We start from the raw sequence: 14,207 nt of genomic DNA, 5'->3' as shown, positions 1-14,207 counted from the left end.
CCGTAAATAAAAAAAGTACCTAATTCAAAATATTTGTTATCAGCATTCCTATATCAGACGATATCTAATCGGGCGTGACGCATGGATGCTAAAAACTATATATTTTTGGCACTTTTCTTATTATAAAATGGTTCAATGGTTGGTCTGGGCAAGTATCCTAGACTTCCCCAGAAATAAAACAATTGTAAAATAATTGAAAAAATTGTGAGCAGTTACCATTTTCCAAACAATTACAATACTGACCCCTGTAAACCAACCCTTACTATAGCAAAATAAATTGATTGATTGACTGTAGGTATTGTACCTGAGCGGCTTTCAGTAACAGTGTGTCCAAGAGAAGCGCCGTTTTCCATACATGGCGCCAAGGCCAAAACACAGTGTTTCATTTCACGATAGATGGAAAACACACAACAGAAGGATGACACAGAAAGCTCTTTGACCGACCGTCTGGCTGTATGACGCCAACGCCACCAGTCCTTTACCCACTCTCGCAACGAGACCATGTCACGCGCGCGGCATTCAAACTAACTGGCCGTTAACGAAATAAATTTCGAATTTAGAATCGCTGGATGATAGTGTTTTGGTTTTGTTTTTTTTTTATAAAAAGGGCTGGGAAAATATTTCCAGCCAACGTCCAAAGATAACAAGTGATAGTGATAAGCGATCGATCTGTTTGCCCACGTTTTCGGCAAATTAAAAGTGTAGTGCAGTGATGCATTGTGTGAGAACTTGGAATCGGGTTCAGGTTTGAGCGAGGTAAGTCGATTGTGTTTTTTGCGAATTTTCAAGATGCGGTCATTGACTTATTAATTGAACTTTTACATGTGTCGAGACTTATACCTACTATTCAATTAATGTTGTAGCTGTGATGCGATGGTTATTGGCTTTTTACATTGAAACGAACAAAAACAATATGAAAAAATACCGCAATTAAGTACCTACTCAAATATAAATAATTATGGCCATAGATACCCTCGTTTGAGTTTTCTTGTGATAACGTAGGGCCGTAAGCCAGTTTTATTTATGTGAACAAGTAGGTCTGTTTGATTTAAAAATAATAGTTTTGAATTTTAAAAATATAGATTAGTCTAAATAGGCCAAGCAGAAGTATAGAGTGAAATGCACACAATTTTTTACTCCGTAACTATGTTTGGACCGGCTAGGAGGGGAACATATCAAAAGTCCCCGGCCGTAGGCCTTAAGCCGGAGGGGGGGGGAGGGGGGGGGGGGTTTAAAGGTCTCATTTTTCGGTTTTTTACTTATATCTTGGAAACTTTCCGTCTTAGCGATATGACTACTTATATAAAACGAAATCTGATTAAATTTGCTACAAGTTTAATTTAATCAAGTTTTTCGATATCCTAAATAGTTTTTGAGATAAAAATTACCTCTTTTGTCCTGTCTCGGGACTCAAAATAGTATCTATTTGTTTAAAGTTTATGTTTGTCCTTCGGGATAGTGTCAATGTGATACCATAAATTAATTTGGCACTCCCGATATTAAGAGTCCCCGGTAAGCTCGGCCGAATTGCACCTTCCCATACAAACGTAGTTCCACTCTCGAAAAATGGGATCTTCAAACCTTCAAGCAAATATTTACGATTGTGTTTATCCGAAATATATAACTGTATGAATTCATTTATATTTTTTCTTTTTAAAAATTTTATAAGGTTTTTATTTACTTCTCTATGACATTGATTTCTTTTTTGGCTGTTTTTTAGGGTTCCGTACCCAAAGGGTAAAAACGGGAACCTATTACTAAGACTCCGCTGTCTGTCCGTCTGTCACCAGGCTGTATCTCATGAACCGTGATAGCAAGACAGTTGAAATTTTCACAGATGATGTATTTCTGTTGCCGCTATAACAAATAACAACTAATACTAAAAACAGAATAAAATAAATATTTAAGTGAGGCTCCCATACAACAAACGTGATTTTTTTGCTGTTTTTTGCGTAATGGTACGGAGCCCTTCGTGCGCGAGTCCGACTCGCACTTGGCCGGTTTTTTGTAATTGAGGCCTAGGTCCACAGTGGATTAACTGGATCAAGTTGACAGTGGGTCAAAGCTCGCTAAAGGAACTGACAATGCAAATCTTTTCTAGCGAAAATAATAATAATAATAAGACGTCTAATTAGGATGTTTCCTCATCTGAAATTAGAAGAATAACTTCTATGTTAACGTAAAAAAAAGATACGGCCGTTTATGCCGCAAAAAAACGTATATTTTGACACTCAAGGGAATCAAAATTGATTGGCAAGTAATATCTTCTTACACTACAAATACAAAAACCTAAAAATCTAAAAACCTAAAAATCTAAAAACCTAAACTTAAAAAAATGAGATAAAGAAATAGTTCAACTTGTATGGAACCCCCGGTGGGCGAGTCCGACTCTCCCCTGGCCGGTTTTTCGTTAAAAGCGTTACTGGCACTAAATGGTTAGAAATTTAGATTTTGAAGTATAACATAATGAAACTTGAATAAATTATGTCTACAATAGTTCACAAATAAATATGTATCACAATTTCACAGTTATTACTCGAGACACGGGCATTAGAAAATGGAGTGATCCAGTGTCAACCATCTTACCCTACTATTTTATATGTAACTTAGATAAATAGGTACAGTACCTACAGACGTGACATATAATATAATGTAAGTTTAGATTCCTACATATTTCTTACATATGTACCATTAAGTCTCCGACAACCGGCAAGCTCGCCCGAATTTCACCTTCCCATACAAACGGAGTTCCGTTCTCATTTTAAAACTACGTGTTGGATTGTAATAAAACTTTGCACATGCAATGATATGAGGTATATTTAGGTCTGAAATTAATTTATATAGCTCTAGTATATAAAACAATCAAAATAGAGCAAAAACAAGTTTTGTATGAAAAACTTAAATTCGCTGTATTTTTTTTTACTATGGCATTTGAAGCTACATAAACTAATTTCAGACCTATATATACCTTATCCTATTGTAAGTAAGTACAAAGTTTCAGAGCAATCTAGCTAGTAATTTTAAAATGAGAGCGTAACTACGCTTGTATGGAGTTGGAGAACCGAGCTTGCCGGGGACTCAGTGGCACTATATGGGGCATTTTCTATTAAAAGGGACCATATTGTCGATGGCGCTTACGCCGCACAGCGTCGCGCGGCATTGTATTTATATCGGAGCATCGTTTATAATGGCGTAAGCGCCATCGACAATAAGGTCCCTTTTTATAGAAAATACCACATATTAACTACCCTACACAATGAGTATGTTATTCCTTTCGCTGCTATACGCCCATCAATGGGACCTTTGTATGTCTAGTATGAGTCATCTTTAGACAATCAAGACAAAGGAATTTCAATATTATAATATTTTTATAGTTTTGTCTAGGCCGCGTGCTTTATCCTATTCTTTTATGTATATAGGCAACTACTGGCCACTATTTAATAACTGGCCACCTTATAGGTACTTAAAATGAATTCTAGACACCTATAACCAGAATTTATTTTTAGTATACGGGTGTCAATAACTGGCCACCCTTCAATATCTAGCCACCTTATAATAAAATGAATTCACTTTTAATGTAAGGTGGGCAGTTATTAAACAGTGGCCAGTAATTGAAGATTTACCCTACTACTTATTAATCCATAAGTACGAATATTATAAATGCACAAATAACCGTCTTTTGGTTACCTTTATCTACACACAGACACATTATCATAAACCCTATATGATGCGTTCTAAAACCGCAAATTACGGCCAGCATAAAGCCGCAAGCATAAGAATAAACTGTTTTGTCACATCAAATTTCTTATCTATGAAAATGTTATTATTGCGTAATAATAAAGGGGGAAATAATGATGGAATTACTCGGAATAACCCAAATAACTTCATTTTGAGAGGGGAAAAGAAATCATCAAGTCCCACGTAGGCGGTTGGGGGTAACAGCAACAGCTATAGTGTAAAAAATATTTAGTACTTTACATATTTTAATCTCATTCTCGAAAACATCTCCATTTTTTTAGGGTTCCGTACCTCAAAAGGAAAAAACGGAACCCTTATAGGATCACTCGTGCGTCTGTCTGTCTGTCCGTCTGTCACAGCCCATTTTCTCCAAAACTACTGGACCAATTAAGTTGAAATTTACCGTAAACAAATGAATTTTCAACATGGGGGCCAGTTTTGGGGGGTAGATGGAAAAATTAAAAAATAAAGTTTTTCAAACTATATCGTGTTATCAAATACATACATATCAAATAAAAGAGCTCGTTTTGAGAATCTCAAATATATATTTTTTGTAATTTTTAAATAAATAGTTTAGAAGTTATTTTAGAAAATATCTAAAAAACGACCATTCCCCCCCTTTATCTCCGAAACTACTGGGTCTAAAATTTTGAAAAAAATATACAAAATAGTTCTTTACCTATAGATGACAGGAAAACCTATTAGAAATGTGCAGTCAAGCGTGAGTCGGACTTAATTACTTATAGTTTTTGATCCGACCCGCTCTGGACACTGGAGGCTTTGGTCATTTTTTCCTTCGTATATGACATTTATTTCAGTTTATAGTTTAAATAGTAGTGTGTCTACTTGAAAAACCACAAATTAAAATATTTTCATAGAAAATAATTTAATTTGTTCTTAGAGTATCTTTGAACTTATTATGATCGAGGATTGAACACATGTTTTTTTATAATACACATATTTATACCACCGGTCATGTTGTAAATATTTATTAAATGTGATAAGCCTAACGACCGCCATTGTGGTTTCATTTCGATAAGCACGTAATTTACCTTTATATAAAATTGATAAACCACGTTAAAATCAATTATTTCCCGAAATTGAAATTTACCTTGTTTATAAGGGGTCAACTTTCTCAATCTCTGCACTTCTGTGCATAAATCGATTTTTTGCGACTAAACATTTTTAGTCTTTATTCTGTAAAAGCAATTTTTCATCGACGTATTTGTTAATTTTTAGTCTATTAAACCTAAGTAAATTGTAAAAATATACAGTGTAAATTCAATACGGGCAAATATTAAAACGGTGGTTAGTATAGGACAAAAGAAGTATATTGAGATAAATTTTGTTTAGAATCACAATTAAAATATTAACCATACAAAATAATTCGGCCCGCAATGTAAAGCAACACACGAGATACGAGCTTTTATAAAGTAGCTATCACTATCTACCTATAATTAGAAGACACCATTCTTGTAAAATTTCACTGCCATTACGGGAATCGAGAACCCGCAGGTTACTCACAAAGTCAACATTGCGTCGCCATGACACAATGAGATTAATTGTAACTCCGTATAGTCCGTATTATGTAAAACGGGTGAATCAGCTGGCGGTGCAGCTACGTAAATAATACGAGACAGATTAGACAACCTCAGTTTCTTAGGATTTTATAAGTAGAAATTTGAGCTTTATTCCCGTTAAATAAGATTCATGTGTTATATTATAACATCCGTTGATTTAAATACGCAGTGCGAAATACGGAGCGAAGTTTTCACAATCTTATTTGAGGTTTTTATGAACTTGGAATGTATGTGTTTTATTTTGTTGGGCCAAGGATTTTAATATCTGTAGGTATCTGAAAGTTTATACTACCTATACAAATTTAAATGTAACTGATTTGAAACACATTTATATTGTAGATGGATTGCAAAAATATATATATATTATAACTGTAAAGTAATTAAGTAAGTAAGTACATTAATTATAAAACAAGTTAATTGATTGATTGATTGACACAATGTCCCAAAAATTAGCTCAGTAGTTACGCGGTTGGCATAAACTTACAAACACAATATAATATTATTATGTATGTGGTTAATGTTCTTATCACAATGGAATCAATTTCATGTGACGAATTAAGACTCAATTAAGGCCTTAACTGTGTACTTTTTTGTAATTTACCCATGTGATGCTATCGTAAATATCGTACGGGTACACAGGGTACACTTGTACAGTCACCTACAATACCCAATACCACATAGATAGCTCGCAAAATATCTGACACATGTTTTTGTGCAGACAGCCATAGATAGCTGCGTAGGTTGTGCCATAGTTTTGTGTGGGACATCACATCACATGTATTGTATAACCCCATTATTAAAAGCTATATACGAACCGTAAAATGGGCTACTCACCCCATGACATTCAAACCTCGATAGCATTTTATTTTTCAATATGCAAACTGAATAGTGTTTATAATAAGTGTTCCGGACGTTTGTATTTTAGTTTTTATTTTATTTTGGGTATTTCCATTTCATAATTTTGACGATAAACAGGAAAAACTACCTCACCTCCCTCCTCCCTCGTAATTGGGGTGAGGTGGTTTTTCATACAAAGGTGATTTTGGAAGATTGTTGGATCGTTTTTTTTTTGAGTATAACAACTTTTAAATTGGAATACATAATTTTTGTAGCAGTAGCCTTAAAATCCCATCTCACTCCCCTTTCATACTTTCTCTCCCCATTCATAACCCAACTCTCCTCGTGAACCCTACTCATCCCATTTTACGGTACAAAAATTTTAATTTATAAAGACTTTTTACTTATACAAATACATATTGTTTTACTTTTTAACTGTCTTTTTATTTCTGAAGCAGACTATACCAGTTGTGGTGTTGAAGGTGAGGCATGTAACAAAGTACAAGTAATAGACATAATTAACATTTAGTACACGACGCGTATGGTTGGTTATTAGAAAAAGTCATTAGGTAGCTACTTACTATACTGTGGTACTTTACGACAATGTTTGTTGTAACATTTCGATTATTGTGGAATCGTGTGGTTATTCTAGACAAACAGTAGGCATCAAGAATTACATTTCTACATTTATTTTACTTAATTCATAGAATTCGTTATAGTGGGAATTTTGTAGGTTAGAATTGAAAAAGTTTTCGATATTTGATTGAGCTACAATTTTGAATAGGAGTCTTCGCAGGTCTGATGATGGAGACTAAATGTAGCCATATATATAAACTTTTTAATAAAATGCCGTTAAAAATCTTCTCGTTGAGTTTAGGATGCAATCAGTAGTTAGATTACCGTGCAGAAAAAAAGGCAATAAAGGAAAAAGGAGAAAGACAAAAATTGACAAAAACAATTGATCTATAATTCTAGATTATACACTGCAAGACTCGTTGGAAATTTATCAGTTTTTCCGAGTGAGTGCCTGTGCAGTTACCCGTATAAATCATACATATCTAGATGTCATATTGTGTCCCGTGCAACAATCATGGGAAAGTTATTGTGCGTGCAACGGATCGCTTCCCATACCATGGGAGAACCGATTGAATTAGTGGATAGATACCATTGGAGATGTGATAATAGGCTGTTTTATCCTGTGTTTATAATCTTAGCTTGCTTAGTTAGGCTACGTCATAAATTTATGGCGTAACAGCAGCGCGTTTAGAAACGCGCTGCTAGTCTCAATTAGCTAGCTATTAATCGTTTATCTTGATCTGTCATTTTAACTTAGAAAGGGATAATACAAAAAGTGTAAAACAAAATGAATAAAGGCTTAATTTATATAGGGTAGGTCATGTTTGGACAAAGTATTTATTTAAGGTAGGTGAAGGTGAATTTCAATGTACTTTAATAAAAGGTTCCTTACAGTGGCGTAGCTAGGCGTGGGCGAAGTGGGCCGTCGCCCAGGCCTCGCGCCCCAAGGGGGTCCTCGTGCGAGCCCTCTTCGGGCACAGTGAAAGAAAAGGGCCTCGCAGATGCGATTTCGCCCACAGCTAGATTAGTTCATGCTTCGCCAATGGTTCCTTATGTAAACCGAATCCGCACTGGGAGTAGTCAGATTTCCGGCAGAATTTTCTGTACCTATTTCCCGCTATAGGTACTAGGGCGTGATTAGCGGAATTCCGGATTCACGATATACCGCAATATCGGAATTCCGGTATTAGATTTATTTAGTTTCGTTTTATAAAAAATATCGGATGTCCTACGTTATACACTGTCAACATTTTCAGATTGGTCCACTTGACTTATCTGCCAGACAGATCCGACGGACACAATACATTTTTACGTACGAGTACATACCTAACTAAATAACATTCCAGAGATGACATAACCTCAAAATGACATCTACATGATCCACTAACCACTAATGCACCTGAAAAACTTACGTAACCATGTGAGCTAGGTCAGACCGCACCTTGTGAAAGGGCACGCCTGCAACCTCACCACCACTATATTTTGGACCTTCTTACTCTATTCACCAAACTGTTTCCAAGATCTTCCTACAATGGACGTTCCTGTAACACGTCCATTCATTCCTGAACGATGGTTTTATGGTTGACACTAAGTAGCTTAAGATCAGCTTATGCTGGTTTGTAAATACTTGGTTTCTTTTTAAGTTTCAGTAGTTTTAAGACGTATGTGTACCGGATTAACGTATTATTTACATCGTTTTGAAAGTTTTGTGTCACGGTGAGTTGACAGGTGGAAATGTGCAGCTTTATTATTAATAGAAGGGTAATGTTTCTTGATACAAATGTTGAACATAAAATGAGCAATACAAACAAATATAACACATTTAAATAAGACTACTTAAATATATTTATTTTTGCATTTCAAAGTTGGCATCTTTGGACGGTATCTGACGCAATTACCCTATAAACATATAAATAAATAGTTATAATAAATAAATAGTAGTAATTAAGTACTGATGAAATAAAACTATGAAAACGCGTATATTGTATCCGTTTTCATAGTTTTATTTCATGAATAACTATCGCGGTAACCGAAGACAATATTAATTTAAGTTGCCTTGTCTTTTTGGTTTTCTCGTATTCGATATGAAATATTTCATTCCTTTGTTAACAATCTGCTATACTAATAATAGCTCCAGTTTAGCCTATTGTGATATAAGGGTAACTACGGAACCCTGCACTGAACATGGCCCGACATTTTTTATTTTCTTAAGTTGCCGATGCAACGTAACTCAAGGAAGAATCTGTTGTTTTGCATACTTCTTCTTATTATTAATAGGCGCCTACCGTTTTGAGTCACACTGTGATATCATCCGCCTCCGTATGTCAAGTCGGTCAAATTTTAAGACGTATACAATCCTGGACCTTAAGTTATAGGTCTAAGATTCAAAATGTATTGAAACCAAAACCATGACTGTATCGACTTAAAACTTATGTCAATTCCTTTTATAAATCAAATGTCATGCTACACATCAGGTAGGCTTTGTTCTGATGTAAATATGGTTGAATAACTTTCAAGTTTAAGTAAGAATAATAATAACTATTAAATTTAAATTTTTAAATACCACCTACGCTATGTGCCAACAAAATCCATTTTATGTCTCGTCCCCTCTTTTTCAAATACATCGGTCCCTCTTTTTACAAGTTTTTTTTTATTAACTTGCAATAAAAATAAAATAAAATAAAAATAAAAATTATTTAATTCACTTTAAAAAATCCATATTTTGTTAGTAATACGTAAACTAGGGAACCTATAAACTAAGTGTTAGTCTAATTATAACATTTACATTTACTATACAATTAAGAATGTTCCTATGTATGTATCTATGTATGTATTAGGTATATGTACGGGTCAAATCTTGCAAGTTAAATTTGACTCACTTCCCGACTTCGATTGAAGCTGAAAATTTACATACATATGTAAATCCGGTGACAAAGCAATATTATGATACCATCGAGCTGATCTGATGATGGAGACAGGAGGTGGCCATAGGAACTCTGTGATAAAACAACTAAACCTAATTGTGTTTGAGGTTTTTAGAATTTTCACGGTGAGTATTAGTTGCCTGTGGAACAAAACGTACAGTCAGCGATAAAAGCTCGTACCTAAAATGATTTTTTTGCCAGAAAGTAATAGACCATTTTAGCCAAGAATTTTAGCCAAATCGCCCTTATGCATGGTAAAGGTAATATCAGACGTGGCTCACTCAGCGATTTCGTGGCGACGCTACAAGTACATGCTGCCCACACCAAATTTGGTGTCTAGCAAGTCTATTTGGCAACTACTATGTTGCCGCGCTACGGAACGGACGCCTGTTCGCGCATGCGCCACCTAGCGGTCATATCTGTCGTAATAGACGCGTTTTGTTAGAGAGTGAATCTTCTGTACCTAGTACTAATATTTATTCCGTGGTACTATTTATTAAATTGATATCAGTGGTTTATTCTTGCTGCGTCACTTAATTTTGTCCTAATAAACTCAACTCGATAAGGAACCACTCTGTGAATTTTGGCATCATGATAAAGGCTACAAAGTTTATGTGGGACATGTCTTATGTGGTTGCCAAACTGATGTTCAGTTCAGCATTGCAGGCACGTACAGTACAGCTCAATCCGGCCGCTCCCTGTTTTTGGCTACGTGACCGTCCAAGTTCGTCAATCACCGTCCCCTTCTTGCAATATTGAAATGACAGAGACACACGAATTTCGATTTTCGAGGTTCGCGGATTCGGTTTTGGCGTGGCGTTAACCTCTGACGGCCTTCTTTATATGGCGATGGTGACTTGTTTTATCGTCATGTGAGATTTATGACCGTTTATTTCGGCGATGTGCGCGGAATTTCACTGCAAGAAAGTTTAACCGAAGTATTCAGTAGGATTGTTGTTGAATTGGGTAACCTATTTTACGTGTAGGTCCAGTTCACAGACATTTTTACAAAGCCAAAGTTCTAGAAATATATTTACACGACCTTATAAGTATCTTAGAGGCGTGTAAATATATTTTTGGAACGTCGAAATCGACTGTACGTCAAATCCCATTACAAATGGGTAAGTGATCAGTAATAAAGATGTTTATCACATCACCAACACACACACAATTTATTCCAGGTCCCGAAAAAAGCGCAAAATCAATCGTTGGATTTCAAAACTAAAAACTATCGGCATATAATTATAAGTAGGTAAACACACAGACCTATAACCCTCGGTATATGAGCTTTATAAAGTATACGGTATATGAGCTTTATAAAGCTCATATACCGTCTTTGTTATATCGTAGGTTAAACACAGGTTCTAAATTTCGGTTACTTATTGACAACGTTTGTTCCGGGTATGAGTCATGCTTACCGCCCCTTCCATCTTCCATACAGCGCATAAACGCGATTTTATCTTTCTTTTAGCAGCCATTAAAAGCGACGTTTATTTTATTTACGTACGACGACGACACGAAATGACAAATTACAGGTTCCCTATTGTGTTGCAGAAAGTTTTTTGACATATTTTTGTATTGCAGAAATACTTTTGGCATACCGCTTTTCGCATAATATTATTTGGCAGAAACCCCTAACCTAACCCACTAGAATTCTGCCAAATGAATATTATGCGAAATGATTATTGGCAAAGGCCTCCCCTCGTTTTCTCCACTCGACCCTGTCATCGGCATTTTCCCACCATTTGGGGTAGAATGGGTCCAAGTCGTCCCGCCATCTCCTTTTTGGTCTGCCTGAACCCCGGCCTGCACCGTCTTTGGTGCTCCGTGGGTCCCACTCAGTAACCATTTTGGCCCACCTTTCCGGGTGCATGCGACAGACATGTCCCGCCCAGTCCCACTTCAGCTTAGCGGTCTTGACGCCTACATCTGCAACTCTAGTTCTGGAGCGTAGTTCCGTGTTTCTGATTCGATCAGTTCTACGAACACCTAATATACTACGCTCTATAGCTCGCTGGCAAACCTTGAGTTTCGATTTTAGGGCCTCAGTTAATGACCAAGTTTGTGCACCGTAGGTTAGGATGGGCAAGATGCAAATGTCAAGGAGTTTGCGCTTAAGACACAAGGGAAGGTCACCCTTCATTAGCGCTTTCATGGACCAGAATCTCTTCCAGGCGTTCTCGATACCCCAAATTATAAACTTAAATCATAAAGACAATCTCGGCTAATAGGCGCTACTTTCTCCTAAACATACCTACTCGTGTTTATCGATCATTAAAACACTTAAAATTTTAGTTAAAATTAAAAACTAGTTGTTATAAATTATTCCCGCACCGCCTCTCTCTCTCTCTCTCTCTCTCTTGTAGGTATCCATAGTGTTCTTCACCTGAACACATTCCCTGCCAACGTTTTCGTAGCGTTACACTCGTAGTCGATCCCAGCGTTTTCCTGCTTTGTAGAGCAAAGCGACTACGAACAGAGAACCCGCCGCCGATTGGGTTCCCGGCACTCAATGTCTTAATGTACTTGTTCTAAGGAAATACAAAATACAAAAATCTTTATTTGTTTTAAACACAAATTGCCATGATTTAGGTGATGGAGCCGCCAGATAAGCAAAAAATTGCCTGTGTCGGGAGGCACCGCTCTTCCCTAACTATTTGTAGAAATAAAAATTTAAAATCTAAAGATTAATTTCTAAAACTAAAACAACAAAAATGACCATTTAACTTACACTAAATTTTAACAAACTTATGATATTGTAACTAGGAAGATACGATTCTTGATAAAATGATTCGAGTAAATTAGTTTTATTGAAAATTTCTATCCACAGAGATAGCAGTAGCCTACAGCCTACAGCTAACATCGGAAAATTTCGTTATCAATAAATCAATGGTAAAGGTCTGTTATTTTATTCCGTAGACTAAAATGACGTTTCATGTGTAAGACATGACATTTCTTAGTTCCACATGAAATGTCATTTTAGTCTAAGGAATAAAAAAACATAATATACAAGAGCAATAAAAAATTTTTTTTAATTAATTTGGTATAAATTAGTCTGTATTCGTTGAACAGCTTAAAATTAAAAAACAATTTATAATTAAATAAATAAAGTACTTAAATATATAGGTACAGTAAATATATAAATTAAACTAACCTATAAATAACGCAATCATAAAAAGAATGCCCCGTCCAACAGGTCGGCCTGCGGCATGGACCCCATTACGCTGACGGCGTTACCTATTATTATTTAATTTTAATTTAATAGGCTGATAACGAAATTTCGGTTTTTCAGTATTCGCGGTAAGTTCTGATGTGTAACCAGTGCTAAATTTCTCCAGTCGATATCTTTATTTATCAGCCACGGAGATAAAACCTAAAATATTTTCAAACCAGATTAAGTAGTTATCTTATTCCATTTCCTGTTCACGAATACTTAATATTCCAACTATATTTCTTGTCAGTGATCTCGTATAGCAGTTTCTTAGAAATCTGTTGAAGAGTACAAAGCCCAAGTCAGTCACTCACCTCTGAGAGGCTCTCAGAGATACAGATAGCATCTGTTCCGTTGCACTCTGCTCGTACCTAGGTGTGCATCTCGTGAATAAAGAACCTTCACCTTTTAGTTCAGTTCGCGTTTTATTTAACTGGATTTCTGAAAAAACGGGCCAAGTGCGAGTCGGACTCGCGTTCCAAGGGTTCCGTACGTAACACAATTTAAACAATGTATTTTTTATGTGAAACGTGAATGAAATGTCTTAAAAAAACCCGTAGGGGTCGGATCAAAAACTAAGTAATTAAGTCCGACGCACGCTTTACTGCACATTTCTAATAGGTTTTTCTGTGATCTGTAGATAGAGCTATATTGTGGATTTTTTAAAATTTTTAGACCCAGTAGTTTCAGATAAAGGTTTTCTAAACTGTTTTTCCTAAAATTAAAAAAATATATATTTGAGATTCTCACAATGACCTCTTTTATTTGATATGTAACACGATATAGTTTGAAAAACTTTATTTTTTAATTTTCTCATTTACTCCTCAAAAACGGCCCCCGTGTTTAAAATTTATTTGTTTACGTTACATGTCCGTCTTTGGGTAACAAACTTACATAATTATATCAAATTTCAACTTAATTGGTCCAGTAGTTTCGGAGATTTTTTGTTTCACGATAGACCCTCGGATTGTGGTAGTGGCGATATCTACGCAGAGTTTCGCGTAATATTCCGTATTCTGCACTTTTTTTAAGACCTAAAGGTAATAGTAGGTAACCTAATTTTGCTTTTGTTGTTCCGCCTACTTCTTTCCACCGAACTTTAACCGAAAAAAACGTTTCAAGGATAAACATGCAAAGCTTATAACGCAGATGTCTCTGCAATCGTTTAAAAAAAAGTCATTAGATATGCTATGCCAAATCCAAAGACATACACCACACCACACAGACTTTATTTGGGTTTTTGACAGCGACAAATTTAAATATTGTAGGCGCGAAGGCTATAGAAACTTTGAATTTCGCACCTTATTCTACTGACAAAGTTGTTTGACAGGCTAGCTAAAT

The 14,207-nt window shown here is 35.7% G+C and overlaps 1 protein-coding gene across 2 annotated transcripts in view; it reads left to right on the top strand.

The window, feature by feature from the left end:
• Positions 1–14,207, top strand: part of LOC134746264 (unconventional myosin IC) — a 66,350-nt gene that overhangs the window by 11,589 nt on the left and 40,554 nt on the right. Inside the window, exon 1 of one of the 2 annotated variants that reach the window (XM_063680607.1) lies at positions 396–756. The exons of the other annotated variant lie outside the window; for it this stretch is intronic. The gene's annotated coding sequence lies outside the window, so the exon portion shown is untranslated. Of the gene's footprint in view, positions 1–395; positions 757–14,207 lie in introns of those variants that run through there. 2 annotated transcript variants of the gene reach the window in all.

Source organism: Cydia strobilella, chromosome 12 (assembly GCF_947568885.1).
Source record: "Cydia strobilella chromosome 12, ilCydStro3.1, whole genome shotgun sequence".
Classification (NCBI taxonomy): domain Eukaryota; kingdom Metazoa; phylum Arthropoda; class Insecta; order Lepidoptera; family Tortricidae; genus Cydia; species Cydia strobilella.
The sequence above is the reverse complement of the archived record's forward strand: the minus strand, read 5'-3'. Positions and strand labels throughout refer to the sequence as shown.